At 32.6% G+C, this 18,478-nt stretch overlaps 1 protein-coding gene and 1 long non-coding RNA gene across 3 annotated transcripts in view; one reads left to right on the forward strand and one right to left on the reverse strand.

Moving 5' to 3' along the window:
- LOC149777422 (calcium/calmodulin-dependent protein kinase kinase 1-like) overlaps nt 1-18,478 on the forward strand; it is a 247,985-nt gene that overhangs the window by 81,541 nt on the left and 147,966 nt on the right. The gene's annotated exons all lie outside the window — the stretch shown is intronic.
- Nucleotides 1-18,478, reverse strand: part of LOC149777423 (uncharacterized) — a 66,574-nt gene that overhangs the window by 1,040 nt on the left and 47,056 nt on the right. For both annotated transcript variants that reach the window (XR_016416302.1, XR_016416301.1), the window contains exon 2: nt 6,970-7,100. This is a non-coding gene — a long non-coding RNA (uncharacterized LOC149777423). The remainder of the gene's footprint in view (nt 1-6,969; nt 7,101-18,478) is intronic.

Raw genomic sequence — 18,478 nt, forward strand, 5'->3', positions numbered from 1 at the left:
AAATTGCATAATAATGCTAGCATCAACAGATTTCCATGAAATTGAATAAATGATACATAATATGGATCCTAGTCATATCAAACACATTTGCATAAAACAAACAATCAAAAATAGAAAATTACATTTGTTTAACAAGGAAAGCTCTATTCCTTTTAGGCTTTCATGGAGCAAACATCTCTCCCAGGAATTTCAGACTAAAGAATTTGAACCAAGGTTGCTACTTTAAATTCACATTTTTTCCAAAGTGCATGCCTTAATTTACTCTGACCAATCATACACAGTGGTTCCTACATTTTTCCCCAAGATAATCATTTCTTTCATCAGATTTTGGTTAGCCTAGAATCTCTGGACTATGTTGTATATCAACTTCCCTTTGAAAATGATAATTTGACTTGGGTTCCTATCAAGCAGTTATGGTTGATAGCTCAAATGTTTACTTTCTCAGGACAGCGTTGGGATGCCCTGGTCAAATCTCAATGAGTTGTAGATTTTGGTCTTTCACGTTTGACACTGATGGGGGGTGGGGAGAAGAGAAGAAAGGTCGAAATGACCCTTCACAAAGGCTTTTCTGGCTTAAAAGTGATAAAATTTTAATGCTCAATACATTCAACTTAAAAGGTTCAATACTTATTCAAAACTCGACATTTTACTATATATATATATATATATATAGAGAGAGAGAGAGAGAGAGAGAGAGTATGGAAAAATTAACTCAAAATTTTGTGTGTTAAATGCCATTTTAGGCTGTGACCTGTAGAGAAAGAGCTGTGACAGTATTGAGTTGATGATTTTTAGTAGTTTAACTGTTGGAATAAATTCAATAATAATGAAAAAAGTACATTTTGGATTTTTGTAAATTTAATGCAACCATAGCAACCATTTAGAGTTTAGAACATATCTTGAATATTCATGCAGAATCAGTATTCTATATACATTAGTTCCACATTACCATCTTGTCCATGGAAGTCATAGACTATGCCACCTAATATGATGAGACTGCATGCCTTATAATAAAGTATGATACATTTTCCCTGATTTAAAGTATGTGATACATTTTCCCCTGATTTAAAGTTATTGATACCATATTCCCTAATTTAAAGTAATTGATACCATATTCCCTAATTTAAAGTAATTGATACTATATTCCCTGATTTATAGTAATTGATACCATATTCACTAATTTAATGTAATTGATACCATATTCACTAATTTAAAGTAATTGATACCATATTCCCTGATTTAAAGTAATTGATACCATATTCACTAATTTAAAGTAATTGATACCATATTCACTAATTTAAAGCTATTGATACCATATTCACTAATTTAAAGTAATTGATACTATATTCCCTGATTTAAATTAATTGATACCATATTCACTGATTTAAAGTAATTGATACCATCTTCACTAATTTAAAGTTATTGATACCATATTCACTAATTCAAAGTAATTGATACAGTAATACATGACCATGCCAGCCTTCTAACATCAATCATGCTATAATGAAATGGATCCCATGACCATACCAGCCTTCCAACAGCAATCATCTCATAATAAAATGGAAACCATGACTGTACCAGCTTTCCAACAGCAATTACGTTATAGTGAAATGGAATCCATGATCATACCAGCCTTCCAACAGCAATCATGTTGTAATGAAATGGATTCCATGACCATACCAGCCTTCCAACAGCAATCATGTTACAACAGAATGGAATCTATGACCATGCCAGCTTTCCCATAGCAATTATGTTATAGTGAAATGGAATCCATGACCATACCAGCCTTCCAACAGCAATCATGTTATAATGAAATGGAATCCATGATCATACCAGCCTTCTAACAGCAAGCATGTCATAATAAAATGGAATCTATGACCATACCATCCTTCCAACAGCACTCATGTTATAATGAAATGGAATCCATGATCATACCACCCTTCCAACAGCAATCATGTTATGATGAAATGGAATCCATGACCACATTAGCCTTCCAACAGCAGTCATGCTATAAGGAAAGGCCATATACTGTAGGAATGCTGTGCTTCAGTGTAACATGTTAGTAGATGCTAAAAAACAAAGGAGACACCTTTGGAATATTGGGTGAGAGACCTTGTATGTTTTTGTAGCTGGAATTCTTGGTCTGAGTTGAACAAGGCAGGATTGTCATCCTTCTATAATTCTAGCCATGTTTACTGATTTGATTCAGGTCTTGTACCAAACATCAATTTTGTACATTTTCAGACACCATGTATGCACCACATTAATTTTGGCAGTATTCTAAACACATGCAATGGCAACACTTATGTTATGCTGACAAATGATAATGAATGCTGACAAATGATAATGAATGCTGACAAATGATGATAAATGCTGACAAATGATAATGAATGTTGACAGATGATAATGAATGCTGTCAGATGATAATAAATTATGTTATGTTGACAAATGATAATGAATGCTGACAAATGATAATGAATGTTGCATTGCAAGAGATATTGTGTTCATACATTATAGATGTAGATTACTGAATAAATGCAGTGATATAATCTCCTGTGTTTCAAATTTCTCAGTGTATCTGCCATACTCGTGTGCATGCATGAAATATACATCATTATGTAATAAGAGATATCCACAACACCCTGCTTTCATCCATTTTTGATGCAAAGATGATATTTTGGATGTCTGAAATGTTTTTAATTAAACATTTTGTTTCTTGAATCATATATTAAAAATATTTATGGCATCTGAAAGGTTGGCTGCTTTGCAACACTAAGTCACACGAGTGTAGACGTCTGCCAACAGAGGCCCAAAATAGATGTTGTCAGGTCCATCAGCAGTTACTAACTCCCTAAAGAAATAATATCAATGGTTCAAACTATAATGGTAACGGTACAAAATAGACATTACCATTACACTTTGAAACTCAAATCATAAACCACAATCATATCACAATGTCAGAAATGACAAAAGTAAGGAGGAAAACCCAAAGGTTTATAGGAGACACTTTCATTTCAACCAGGAAATAGTTATCATAACAAGTGTGTAACAAGTGAGAAATATGCAGATAAGGATGTCACAAAAAACACATTTTAAAAGACCCTTTGAGGGAAAGTACAGTCTTGTTAAAAATAAGACAGGTTCAGACCGTATTACTTACACAGTTCTTGTGCAGTATAAGTTCTAAGGTTGATGAACACCAAAGATTATTCAAGTTGGTCTGCATTCCAGAGGACTCCAAACAAAGGAGTTAAATGGAAATTTGTCATTATTCAATTATTCAATTGTGTAATAACAAATTTGCATTCAATTTGCATGTAGTGGTTCAGGAAGGAAAGTATTACTAATATGAGCCAAATTAACAACAACAACAAAAACCAAACAAACGTTTAATAATAAGAAACTATGCATCCAAAATACAGTTCACAAGACATTGCATGAAAGCCATTTGAAAAGTGCAATGCAGTATTACATTTGAGAAATGTTAGATCCTGCGAGACAAAATAAAGTAATATATTCATGAATTTTATGTCAAGGTCTAGTGTTACATTCAGGCAATTTTATGTCAAGGTCTAGTGTTACATACAGGCAATTTTATGTCAAGGTCTAGTGTTACATCATACAGGCAATTTTATGTCAAGGTCTAGTGTTACATCATACAGGCAATTTTATGTCAAGGTCTAGTGTTACATACAGGCAATTTTATGTCAAGGTCTAGTGTTACATACAGGCAATTTTATGTCAAGGTCTAGTGTTACATCATACAGGCAATTTTATGTCAAGGTCTAGTGTTACATACAGGCAATTTTATGTCAAGGTCTAGTGTTACATACAGGCAATTTTATGTCAAGGTCTAGTGTTACATCATACAGGCAATTTTATGTCAAGGTCTAGTGTTACATCATACAGGCAATTTTATGTCAAGGTCTAGTGTTACATACAGGCAATTTTATGTCAAGGTCTAGTGTTACATCATACAGGCAATTTTATGTCAAGGTCTAGTGTTACATACAGGCAATTTTATGTCAAGGTCTAGTGTTACATACAGGCAATTTTATGTCAAGGTCTAGTGTTACATCATACAGGCAATTTTATGTCAAGGTCTAGTGTTACATACAGGCAATTTTATGTCAAGGTCTAGTGTTACATCATACAGGCAATTTTGTGTCAAGGTCTAGTGTTACATCATACAGGCAATTTTATGTCAAGGTCTAGTGTTACATCATACAGGCAATTTTATGTCAAGGTCTAGTGTTACATACAGGCAATTTTATGTCAAGGTCTAGTGTTACATCATACAGGCAATTTTATGTCAAGGTCTAGTGTTACATCATACAGGCAATTTTATGTCAAGGTCTAGTGTTACATACAGGCAATGATCTGGGATGAAGAAGAAAAGTGAATTTGTTGCAAAATGATACAGAAAATGTTATTGACATTTAAATATGATATCTGGAATAATGCAATGAGTTTAGGAGTTGGGCAAATTCCATTCCACACAAAAACTCAGTGTTGTTACATTCAGGCAGAAAATGTAACTAAACATAAGGCGATTATTTTGGTGACCAATACCAAACTCTGCCCCTAAGGTCAGTTTCCTCTGAGTGTGTGTGTGTGTGTGTGTGTAATTTGGATTTTTAACATAGCTTTAACAATTTTTCAGTCATATCGCTACGATGTCTGCAGTGTGGCAGTTTATAGTGATGTAGCATGATGGCCCCCCTCCCAGTCACATCATTCTGACACCGGCCAACCAGTCCTAACACTAACTCTTAATGCTGAGTGCCAAGCGAGGCAGCTGTTAGTACCAATTTTGTAAGTCTCTGGCATGACTTGGCCAGGGATCGAACCCACAACCTCCTGCATCCGAGGCAGATGCTCTAACCACTAGGCCACCGATGCAGTGCTCAGAAGTTATTAACTATTCCTGTAGTGCAGATATAACTGTTCAAATGGATACTGGTGATACAAAAATCATTATATGCAGTTTTACTTGTACCTGCTCTAAATTACTCAAGAAGTGATTTATTGTATTTTAAGTTCTCATGAATCAACTAATAACACTGAAAGAAATGCAGAAATACACACAGTTGCCATGGAGACACACCATCCCCACCCCTAATTTATTTCCCGTAGAACTTATTGTTAATATAGAAAAAACAAAATGAATTTGTTCATTAGATTGGCATATAAACCACATGTTTCCATTCATTTGAGTCAGAGATTATTTTTTTTCAGCCTTGAAAAACAGGTGTTTTTTAGCATTGCACATCATGCTGCTAAACAGGGGACTCCCTGGTTGACACTTTACGATATAGCCTCGCAATAAGAGTCCATATGATATTTTGTCAGCAGAATATTAAATATAGGATATCAAAATAAATTTTAACATTTTGTTGTCAAATATCGTTCATAAATTGAAGTTTTTGAATTGTATAATGGAAAAAATAAATCCATTTACAATTCAATGCGTGCATCTAAAAATATTTAGTAATTTTTTTATATACCCCCACCAGTAGACTGATTCTGTTGCTGTAAAATATTTAGTAGTCCTATACCTGTATATGTAAATGTCTTTCTAATGCTTTAGTTTATGGTCTTGGTATTTTTAAAGACAGGTTTGATGGTGATCTTAAAGTGTGCAAAGAGGCTGTATTGCTGGCTTTGACGAGCATATCATTCAGGTAAAGTGGTACATACATTTTATTATGAAGGACTTTTTAGACCAAAATACACCAATGATATGAAATTCATCTGTCAAAAGATAGCCAGTTTAAAAGACTTAAACATGCTGCCATTGGATCAACATCTAGTATAATTCTAGCTGCATGTTTTTGAAATTTGATTACATGATTAATGTTACTTTGTGTACAATAGAATAGTTCCTTTGCATGCATTCGAAGATAATATTTTAGTCTTTGCAGTGTGTGTTAGTTTGGAGGCTATAATGTTAAAGACATGTTCTGTGTGAAGATTCCAAGACAAATTACCATCAACATGTACTCATAGGAGCTTATGTCATTGTAAATTTGATATATGTTCATCATTTACAAACAAGTGGTTTTTGCGTGAATATAATCCATTGAATGTTCTTACTTGCCTGTTGTGGAATGCAAGGCAAGGACCACTAGCACATCTGGATCAATAACTTTCCTTTTTTAATTGATAAATTTTTAATGAACTTAATGGATTTCCAGTTGAAAATGTTGAAAGCTCACACAATGCCAAAGTGAGACTGCGTTGGCATTAACGATATTTGCAGAGAGAAGTCAACTTGCCATGTATCCGCATAATTTGGTAATCTTGTAGAAATTGTTCGAACAGGCTTTAACTCTTTCCAATTGTGTTTGATGAAAGGTTTGACAGCGGCCGTTATTTGTACAAGAATAAAGGAGATATGGGATCAATCTAATTTCCTATTTGTGGGGAAAAGAAGTCTTATTGGATGTTAAAGGTCAGATTAGCAGCATGGATATGCCATTATTCTAAAGCTATATGTCATGACTACCACCTGCTTGTTTGAAACAAAGTGGAATGATTTATTCTGTATGCATGAACTGAAGTATGGAGAACTTTGTGTTTTATGAAATTAGGAACTTTTCATTTAGAGAAAGTGTCTCACACAGATTGTGATTCTTTGACGAGCTTTCCATTCAGTTTTACTGGAAATGTTACATTATTGTGAATATTCTTTGCGTCTCTTAGAACTGGAATAATAAGACACAAAACTCATATTTTGACTGTTATGAATAGATATAGAAAGTATTTAAGGAAATTAAAAATAATACTCAGCTTTTACTACGATTTTTGGACAGAGACTCATTTCTGTTTCCAGATAACATTGCAGATTTAGCTTGAAGAAATTCATCAGTGAAATGTAAGGAACACTGGATTCCTTGAGGAGTTGGGGTTTTTCTTCAGTTACAGAAATTTGCAGGAACATTATGTTATAAATCCCATTCATATTACCTTGGAATGGTCAGTATTTAATGTCCGATTCACAAGAATTGGCTTACAATGGTCAGTATTTAATATCCAATTCACAGGAAGTGGCTTGCATTGGTCGGCACTTAATGTCCGATTCACAGGAAGCAGATTTTCTGAAAATGTAAGAATACTTTTTAACCTTATAATTCTGGGGATTTTTTAAAATATATTTTGGTACTATTCTTTTTTGCAGATTTCCCTCTGGAAATTCATGATGTGTTATTAGTGGTTGATTTTGTCATGTTTGTTCTGTTTGATTACAAGTTAAGGTAGTTCTCTTTTATTACAAGTTAAGGTAGTTCTTTTTTATTACAAGTTAAAGTAGTTCTTTTTTATTACAAGTTAAGGTAGTTCTTTTTTATTACAAGTAAAGGTAGTTCTTTTTTATTGCAAGTTAAGGTAGTTCTTTTTTATTACAAGTTAAGGTAGTTCTTTTTTATTACAAGTTAAGGTAGTTCTTTTTATTACAAGTTAAGTTAAGGTAGTTCTTTTTTATTACAAGTAAAGGTAGTTCTTTTTTATTGCAAGTTAAGGTAGTTCTTTTTTATTACAAGTTAAGGTAGTTCTTTTTTATTGCAAGTTAAGGTAGTTCTTTTTTATTGCAAGTTAAGGTAGTTCTTTTTTATTACAAGGTAAGGTAGTTCTTTTTATTACAAGTTAAGTTAAGGTAGTTCTTTTTTATTACAAGTAAAGGTAGTTCTTTTTTATTGTAAGTTAAGGTAGTTCTTTTTTATTACAAGTTAAGGTAGTTCTTTTTATTACAAGTTAAGGTAGTTCTTTTTTATTGCAAGGTAAGGTAGTTCTTTTTTATTACAAGTTAAGGAAGTTCTTTTTTATTACAAGTAAAGGTAGTTATTTTTTATTGCAAGTTAAGGTAGTTCTTTTTTATTACAAGTTAAGGTAGTTCTTTTTTATTACAAGTAAAGGTAGTTCTTTTTTATTGCAAGTTAAGGTAGTTCTTTTTTATTGCAAGTTAAGGTAGTTCTTTTTTATTGCAAGTTAAGGTAGTTCTTTTTTGTTACAAGTTAAGGTAGTTCTTTTTTATTGCAAGTTAAGGTAGTTCTTTTTTGTTACAAGTTAAGGTAGTTCTTTTTATTACAGGTTAAGGTAGTTCTTTTTTATTACAAGTTAAGGTAGTTCTTTTTTATTACAAGTTAAGGTAGTTCTTTTTATTACAAGTTAAGGTAGTTCTTTTTATTACAAGTAAAGGTAGTTCTTTTTTATTGCAAGTTAAGGTAGTTCTTTTTTATTACAAGTTAAGGTAGTTCTTTTTTGTTGCAAGTAAAGGTAGTTCTTTTTTATTACAAGTAAAGGTATTTTTTTATTACAAGTTAAGGTAGTTCTTTTTTGTTACAAGTAAAGGTAGTTCTTTTTTATTGCAAGTTAAGGTAATTCTTTTTTATTGCAAGTTAAGGTAGTTATTTTTTATTACAAGTTAAGGTAGTTCTTTTTTGTTGCAAGTAAAGGTAGTTCTTTTTTATTACAAGTAAAGGTATTTTTTTTATTACAAGTTAAGGTAGTTCTTTTTTGTTGCAAGTAAAGGTAGTTCTTTTTTATTACAAGTAAAGGTATTTTTTTATTACAAGTTAAGGTAGTTCTTTTTTGTTACAAGTTAAGGTAGTTCTTTTTTTGGTACAAGTTAAGGTAGTTCTTTTTTGTTACAAGTTAAGGTAGTTCTTTTTTATTACAAGTTAAGGTAGTTCTTTTTTGTTGCAAGTAAAGGTAGTTCTTTTTTATTACAAGTAAAGGTATTTTTTTTATTACAAGTTAAGGTAGTTCTTTTTTATTACAAGTTAAGGTAGTTCTTTTTTATTGCAAGTAAAGGTAGTTCTTTTTTATTACAAGTAAAGGTATTTTTTTTATTACAAGTTAAGGTAGTTGTTTTTTGTTACAAGTTCAGGTAGTTCTTTTTTGTTACAAGTTCAGGTAGTTCTTTGCTAAAACATGCTGAATATGTAGGCAGTATGTAATTAACCTAAACAATTATTAAAGATGCTGAAAGTATGTCACATTAAAAAAAAACTGCTACTACACTTTTATTTGGCATCTAACAGTATATATATATATATATATATATATATATATATATATATATATATATATATATATATATATATATATATATATATATATATATATTTGTCATCTTTCTAATTTTAATATCCCTTGTAGACTTTTTAAAATAATGTTTTGTAACAAAAAAGGAAAATATTTTACCCCACTTTAAGTGATAATTATTTATACATGTACATATACAGCCCTACCTGGATATAAGGCACTTCAATATAGCACAGTTCCTTTTAATAAGATAGGTGTGTTCATGGTCCCACTTCATTCAGTATAGCACAGTTCCTTTTAATAAGACAGGCATGTTCATGGTCCCACTTCATTTAAAATAACATAGTTCCTAAGACAGGCATATTCATGGTCCCATTTCATTTAGGACAACGCAGTTCCTTTTAATAAAACAGGCATGTTCATGGTCCCACTTCATTTAAAATAAGACAGTTCTTAAGACAGGCATATTCATGGTCTCATTTCATTTAGGACAACACAGTTCCGTTAAATAAAACAGGCATGTTCATGGTCCCACTTCATTCAATGCAACACAGTTCCTTTTAATAAGACAGTCATGTTCATGGTTCCATGTCATTCAGTATAATAGTTTCTATTAAAAAGGCAGGCATATTCATGGTCCCATTTAATTCAATATAACACAGTTCCTTTTAATAAGACAGGCATGTTCATGATCCCACTTTGTTCAATATGACACAGTTCCTTTTAATAAGACAGGCATGTTCATGGTCACACTTTTAAAATAACACAGTTCCTAAGACAGGCATATTCATGGTCCCATTTCATTTAGGACAACACAGTTCCGTTAAATAAAACAGGCATGTTCATGGTCCCACTTCATTCAATGCAACACAGTTCCTTTTAATAAGACAGTCATGTTCATGGTTCCATTTCATTCAGTATAATAGTTTCTATTAAAAAGGCAGGCATATTCATGGTCCCATTTAATTCAATATAACACAGTTCCTTTTAACAAGACAGGCATGTTCATGATCCCACTTTGTTCAATATGACACAGTTCCTTTTAATAAGACAGGCATGTTCATGGTCACACTTTTAAAATAACACAGTTCCTAAGACAGGCATATTCATGGTCCCATTTCATTTAGGACAACACAGTTCCTTTTAATAACATAGGTATGTTCATGGTCCCACTTCATTCAATGCAACACAGTTCCTTTTAATAAGACAGTCATGTTCATGGTTCCATTTCATTCAGTATAATAGTTTCTATTAAAAAGGCAGGCATATTCATGGTACAATTTAATTCAATATAACACAGTTCCTTTTAATAAGACAGGTATGTTCATGATCCCACTTTGTTCAATATGACACGGTTCCTTTTAATAAGACAGACATGTTCATGGTCACACTTCTTTTAAAATAACACAGTTCCTAAGACAGGCATATTCATGGTCCCATTTCATTTAGGACAACACAGTTCCTTTTAATAACATAGGTATGTTCATGGTCCCACTTCATTCAATATAACAATTTCTTTTAAAAAGGCAGGCATATTCATGGTCCCATTTCATTATCAAGTCATTTACTTTGCTCCATTATAAGGCAGTCTCACTGTAAAACAGTATACTCTTTGGCTCCCGTAGACAGTGTTATAATGAGGGAATAATGTGTCATGTACTTCATTATAAAGCAATCTCACTATAAGGTGTATACTCTGTGGCTCCCATCTACAGTGCTATAATGAGGGAATAATGTGTCATGTACTTCATTATAAAGCAACTCACTATAAGGTGTATACTCTGTGGCTCCCGTAGACAGTGTTATTTTGAGGGAATAATGTGTTATATACTTCATTATAAAGCAATCTCACTATAAGGCATATAATCTGTGGCTCCCATAGACAGTGCTATAATGAGGGAATAATGTGTCATGTACTTCATTATAAAGCAACCTCACTATAAGGTGTATACTCTGTGGCTCCCATAGACAGTACTATAATGAGGGAATAATGTGTCATATACTTCACTATAAAGCAATCTCACTATAAGTTGTATACTCTGTGGCTCCCATAGACAGTGCTATAATGAGGGAATAATGTGTCATGTACTTTATTATAAAGCAATCTCACTAAGGTGTATACTCTGTGGCTCCCATAGACAGTGTTATAATGAGGGAATACTGTATAATGCACTTCTGTATAAGGTCTAATTGTAAAGTGGTGTACTGTGTGGCTCCCATTGACAGTTGGAATGAGAACATGCTGTATGATCTGCATTGTGTACTTCATCAAAGGCAGTCACACATTAGGGTAGTATATTGTGTGGCTTCCATTTAGAGTGTTGCATTGAGGAAGTACTGTATCATCTACTTCATTAAAAGGCAACCTTACTATAAAGTGTTATACTGTGTGACTCCTATTGACAGTGTTAAATGAAAGTACTGTATTGTGTACATCACAGTAAGGCAGCTTCACTGTATGGTGGTACACTATGTGGCTCACATGGACAGTGTTGCAGTGAGAAAGTACTGTATTTTGTACTTTGCTTTAAGGCAGTCTCACTGTAAGGTGGTATACTGTGTGGATTCCATGGACAGCATTACAGTAAATGAATACTGTATATTCACAAGAGTTTATTTGAAATTTTAGTCATGATAAATGGACAGCACTTGAAGTATTAAATGTGATAACCCTTTGTTACTTCATTTTTAACAACATTGAAATGTATCATTTTAACAGCATTGAAATGTATCGTTTTTAACAGCATTGAAATGTATCATTTTTAACAGCATTGAAATGTATCGTTTTTAACAGCATTGAAATGTATCATTTTTAACAGCATTGAAATGTATCATTTTAACAGCATTGAAATGTATCACATAAAGGAAATATTTGATTATTTGTAATTTGTGATATTATATAATGAAATAAGAGCATATGAGCTGTGAATTATACTTAATGATTGAATTGAAGTCCAAAGGAACTTAGTAAGGTTACAGATAATTTGCTGTTTACGAATTAGATAATAATAACTTTATTGAATGAGTGTTACATATTTAATTGATGCTAATCTTCCAAATATGCTTCAGAAGAAAATGGGGAAATTCAGATATACAGTTCTAAAAATTTACACTAAAGTAAAATATTCATGACTAATAAAATTCATGGACATTTCATACTCACAGAACCCATTTAAATGTATTTTCTTCATGTTTTTGAACAGCCAACAATAATTCTTTTTGTGCACCGAAGATTTATTCAGTGTTATATAATTTAGTGTCTAAAAATAAACAGGAAGATAAATCTCTTTTACTCCTCCTCCCATTCCACCAGTAACAAAGTTAGCGCCTATTATGGTGTGATGCTTGAAGTAAAACAATGATTTTTCTGTGTTGTAGAATAATGGATAAACAACATGCATTACTTGCTGATTTTTTCTGTTTGATACACACCCATCCACTGGTAAATGCAGCCATACATTTATTATAGTCATGCTTTTACGTGCATTTTCCAGGAGAACTGTGACGTAGGTTAATCTTTCATTATCCTCTGTTTAATCCTCTGCTAATTAGTGATTATTAAAATCTACCGTACACATGCATGCAGGCTTTATTTCCTTGTGAATAAAAAAATGAAAAACTATATAAAAGATTTTTGATTTATGATTCTTAAGACATTTCTGGCAGAAAAATGTATGTAATTTTTGTAGCAAGAGTGGAAATACGTGGGTGACAGTAACTATTTAGAAACGCAAGCCCGTCCTTATAGGGCTTGATTGGTATTCAGGAGCAGGAAAGGTACCAGTAAATACCACAAAGTGACCTGTTAGTTTTAATGTACTTTTCTTTCCTTCTTCTTCACATGGTTTTTTTTGTGTGTTGATGTTTGTAAATCGAATGAGATAGTTGATTAGCTGTTGATTAGCTGCAGGACAATAATTCCCTTAATCCATGCCACATACTGCAGCCAGCAAGGATATTTCTTTGTAGTGTTGTTCTTTTTCTTTGAAATTACTAATCCATACTGACTCTTTGATGTACTGTTTAATGAGATAAAATAGGAGATAATGGTTTTTCATGAAAGCCGATGTACTTTTTTCTTTCTTTATATTTTTTTCTTTTGAGTTAGTTATAAAACAAACAACTGGTAAGTTAATAGTAGAAGAACAAATATCTTAATCTCTGGTACAAAACGCTGCAGATATGGTACATATAGCTATAGATATGGTACATATAGCTATAGATATGGTACATATAGCTGTAGATATATGGTACATATAGCTGCTGACATGGTACATAATTGTCAAGACAAGCTACATAATGCTGTAGATATGGTGCATAATACTGTAGATATGGTGCATAATACTGTAGATATGGTACATAATGCTGTGGATATGGTACATAATGCTGTAGACATGGTACATAATGTTGTAGACATGGTACATAATGCTGTATATATGGTACATAATACTGTAGATATGGTACATAATGCTGTAGACATGGTGCATAATACTGTAGATATGGTGCATAATACTGTAGATATGGTGCATAATACTGTAGACATGGTACATAATGCTGTAGATATGGTACATAATACTGTAGATATGGTACATAATGCTGTAGACATGGTACATAATGCTGTAGACATGGTGCATAATACTGTAGATATGGTACATAATACTGTAGACATGGTACATAATGCTGTAGACATGGTGCATAATACTGTAGATATGGTGCATAATACTGTAGATATGGTGCATAATACTGTAGACATGGTGCATAATACTGTAGATATGGTGCATAATACTGTAGATATGGTGCATAATACTGTAGATATAGTACATAATGCTGTGGATATGGTACATAATGTTGTAGACATGGTGCATAATACTATAGATATGGTACATAATACTGTAGATATGGTACATAACACTGTAGACATGGTACATAATGCTGTAGACATGGTACATAATACTGTAGATATGGTACATAATACTGTAGATATGGTACATAATGCTGTAGACATGGTGCATAATACTGTAGATATGGTACATAATACTGTAGATATGGTACATAATACTGTAGACAAGCTACATAATGCTGTAGACATGGTACATAATGCTATAGATATGGTGCATAATACTGTAGATATGGTACATAATACTGTAGATATGGTACATAATGCTGTAGACATGTACATAATGCTGTAGATATGGTACATAATGCTGTAGACATGGTGCATAATACTGTATATATGGCACATAATACTGTAGATATGGCACATAATACTGTAGACATGGTACATAATGCTGTAGACATGGTACATAATGCTGTAGACATGGTACATAATGCTGTAGATATGGTACATAATGCTGTAGATATGCTACATAATACTGTAGACATGGTACACAATGCTGTAGACATGGTACATAATGCTGTAGATATGGTACATAATACTGTAGATATGGTACATAATACTGTATACATGGTATAGACATGGTACATAATGCTGTAGACATGGTACATAATGCTGTAGACATGGTACATAATGCTGTAGATATGGTACATAATACTGTAGATATGGTACATAACACTGTAGACATGGTACATAATACTATAGATATGGTGCATAATACTGTAGATATGGTACATAAAACTGTAGATATGGTACATAGTACTGTAGATATGGTACATAATACTGTTGACATGGTACATAATGCTGTAGACATGGTACATAATACTGTAGATATGGTACATAATACTGTAGATATGGTACATAATCCTGTTTATTATGGTGCATAATACTGTAGATATGGTACATAATACTGTAGATATGGTACATAATACTGTAGACAAGCTACATAATGCTGTAGACATGGTTCATAATGCTGTATATATGGTACATAATGCTGTAGACATGGTACATAATGCTGTGGATATGGTACATAATGCTGTAGACATGGTACATAATGTCGTATACATGGTACATAATGCTGTATATATGGTACATAATGTGGTAGACATGGTGCATAATGTGGTAGACATGGTACATATTACTGTATATATGGTACATAATGCTGTGGATATGGTCCATAATACTGTAGATATGGTACATAATACTGTAGATATGGTACATAAAGCTGTAGATATGGTACATAATACTGTAGATATGGTGCATAATACTGTGGATATGGTACATAATGCTGTGTACATGGTACATAATGCTGTATATATGGTACATAATGCTGTAGACATGGTACATAATGTTGTAGACATGGTACATAATGCTGTATATATATGGTACATAATGCTGTAGACATGGTACATAATGCTGTAGATATGGTACATAATACTGTAGACATGGTACATAATGCTGTAAACATGGTACATAATGCTGTAGATATGGTACATAATACTGTAGACATGGTGCATAATACTGTAGATATGGTGCATAATACTGTAGATATGGTACATAATACTGTAGATATGGTGCATAATACTGTAGATATGGTACATAATACTGTAGATATGGTACATAATACTGTAGATATGGTACATAATACTGTAGATATGGTGCATAATACTGTAGATATGGTACATATTGCTGTAGATATGGTACATAATACTGTAGATATGGTATATAATGTGGTAGACATGGTACATATTGCTGTAGATATGGTACATAATGCTGTATATATGGTACATAATACTGTAGATATGGTACATAATGATGTAGATATGGTACATATTGCTGTATATACATGATAAATAGTGCTGTAGATATGTTACATGATGTTTCAGATATTTATAATAGGTTGTGTTTTTTTGCATGATTCCTCAGAATTTACAAATCCATACTGAGTCTGTATTGTTTAAGGAAGTGTCGATCTGCATAGCTGCCATGTTCCAACTTTTGGAATGACTATTCGCTCAGATGCAGTGTACCCACAAAAGACTATCCTCACAGTGAATGGTCAATGCATTGGAGATGAGTCCAAAATATTCCAAATGATGTAACCTGATCAAAACATAAAATACACCTATCAATACCATTGCAGTTTGGTGGCCAATTGATCAGACTATCAATCACCGTAACACAAGGAAATGGTTCCATAGTATCAATTTCATACTGTAGCCATGTTCTAAGACTTCTCATGGTTGCAATTTGCTAACAATATTTGCACATTGACTGTTGTCTGTCTCACGGTTTGATTATAATAATTATGATATGGTTTGCAAACTATTTGAACTTAGTCTATAAATTTGTGATTTCCCAAGAAGAAGAAAAGAATTGATAATTCAGTTTTACTTTAACAGTCCAGAATTTTGTTTCAATAGATAGCCATATTATAAGCCAAGAAATAGTATATTCCACCATATCAGTCACTACAGTTGAGTGGAAATAATGTATCTCTGTGATACAAATGATGTTTCTCAGCTTTACTGTGCCAGTGTACATTTTAAGTGTATGCTGTTTTACTTAAATTAAGAAAGAATTATGTTACTCATATTTACTGTGCAAATAGATACAAAACACTACAGAACATAAATGATAAACAGCTGACATGCCTAAGTAATCTGCTACTTTCCTAATTATAATAGACCACTTTAGTAGCCTAATTGGTTATGGCATCCACCTCAAATGCGTGATGTTGCAGGTTTGAAACCCATGCAAGTCATACCAAAGACTTATATAAATGGCAGCTGAGCTGCCTCACTTTGCAGTCAGCATTACAAGGTTAGTGTTAGGACTGGTCACAGTGATTTTTGTTTCTGGATTACTTTGGAACTAGTGTTCTTACAGTCATGATACTACAGTGGAACTAGTGTCCTTACAGTCATAGTACTAGTGTCCTTACAGTCATACTACTATAGTGTTCTTACAGTCATACTACTATAGTGTTATTACAGTCATGCTACTATAGTGTTCTTACAGTCATGCTACTATAGTGTTCTTACAGTCATGCTACTATAGTGTTATTACAGTCATGCTACTATAGTGTTATTACAGTCATACTACTATAGTGTTATTACAGTCATGCTACTATAGTGTTCTTACAGTCATGATACTACAGTGGAACTAGTGTCCTTACAGTCATACTACTAGTGTCCTTACAGTCATACTACTATAGTGTTCTTACAGTCATACTACTAGTGTCCTTACAGTCATACTACTAGTGTCCTTACAGTCATACTACTAGTGTCCTTACAGTCATACTACTATAGTGTTCTTACAGTCATACTACTATAGTGTTCTTACAGTCATACTACTAGTGTCCTTACAGTCATACTACTATAGTGTTCTTACAGTCATGCTACTATAGTGTCCTTACAGTCATGCTACTAGTGTTCTTACAGTCATATTACTATAGTGTTCTTACAGTCATACTACTGTAGTGTTCTTAGTCATGCTACTATAGTGTCCTTACAGTCATACTACTATAGTGTCCTTACAAGTCATACTACTATAGTGGTCTTACATTCATGCTACTATATTGTTTTTACAGTCATACTCCTATAGTGTCCTTACAGTTGTACTACTATAGTGTAATTACAGTCATACTACTATAGTGTCCTTACAGTCATACTACTATAGTGTAATAACAGTCATACTAATATAGTGTAATTACAGTCATACTATTATAGTGTAATTACAATCATACTACTATAGTGGTCTTACAGTCATACTACTATAGTGTCCTTACAGTCATACTACTATAGTGTCCTTACAGTCATACTACTATAGTGTAATAACAGTCATACTAATATAGTGTAATTACAGTCATACTATTATAGTGTAATTACAATCATACTACTATAGTGGTCTTACAGTCATACTACTATAGTGTCCTTACAGTCATACTACTATAGTGTCATTACAGTCATACTACTATAGTGTAATTACAGCCATACTACTATAGTAAATTACAGTCATGCTACTATAGTGTTCTTACAGTCATACTACTATAGTGTTCTTACAGTCATACTACTATAGTGTTCTTACAGTCATACTAATATAGTGGTCTTACAGTCATGCTACTATAGTGTCCTTACAGTCATACTACTATAGTGTAATTACATTCATACTACCATAGTGGACAGATAATTAGCATTCATTCTTTGAGGCAAGGTATGATTTGTACAATATTTTGAATGGCACAAAACAATTGACAAATGTTCATATTGCACCCCCATCCACCCAGAAAATATGTTGCTACACTTGTCTATTATGCATATCAGTACAGGATATTTGTTTTCATTTTGTTTTCTCCAATATTCTGACATTTCTTATTACACTGATAGAATTTCAAAGGCCTGCAAAATACATTAGCTTGCCAACTCAGTTTAGCATTAAATAGAATGAAAATTTGTTTGTTGTGATTGAATAATGGAAAAGTTCATAAATTTGGTGACTAAATGCTCAAATTTTCCACCCATCTTGGATTAAGCAATC

This window comes from Sinohyriopsis cumingii, chromosome 18 (genome assembly GCF_028554795.1).
Source record: "Sinohyriopsis cumingii isolate HCF-2022 chromosome 18, ASM2855479v2, whole genome shotgun sequence".
Lineage (NCBI taxonomy): Eukaryota > Metazoa > Mollusca > Bivalvia > Unionida > Unionidae > Sinohyriopsis > Sinohyriopsis cumingii.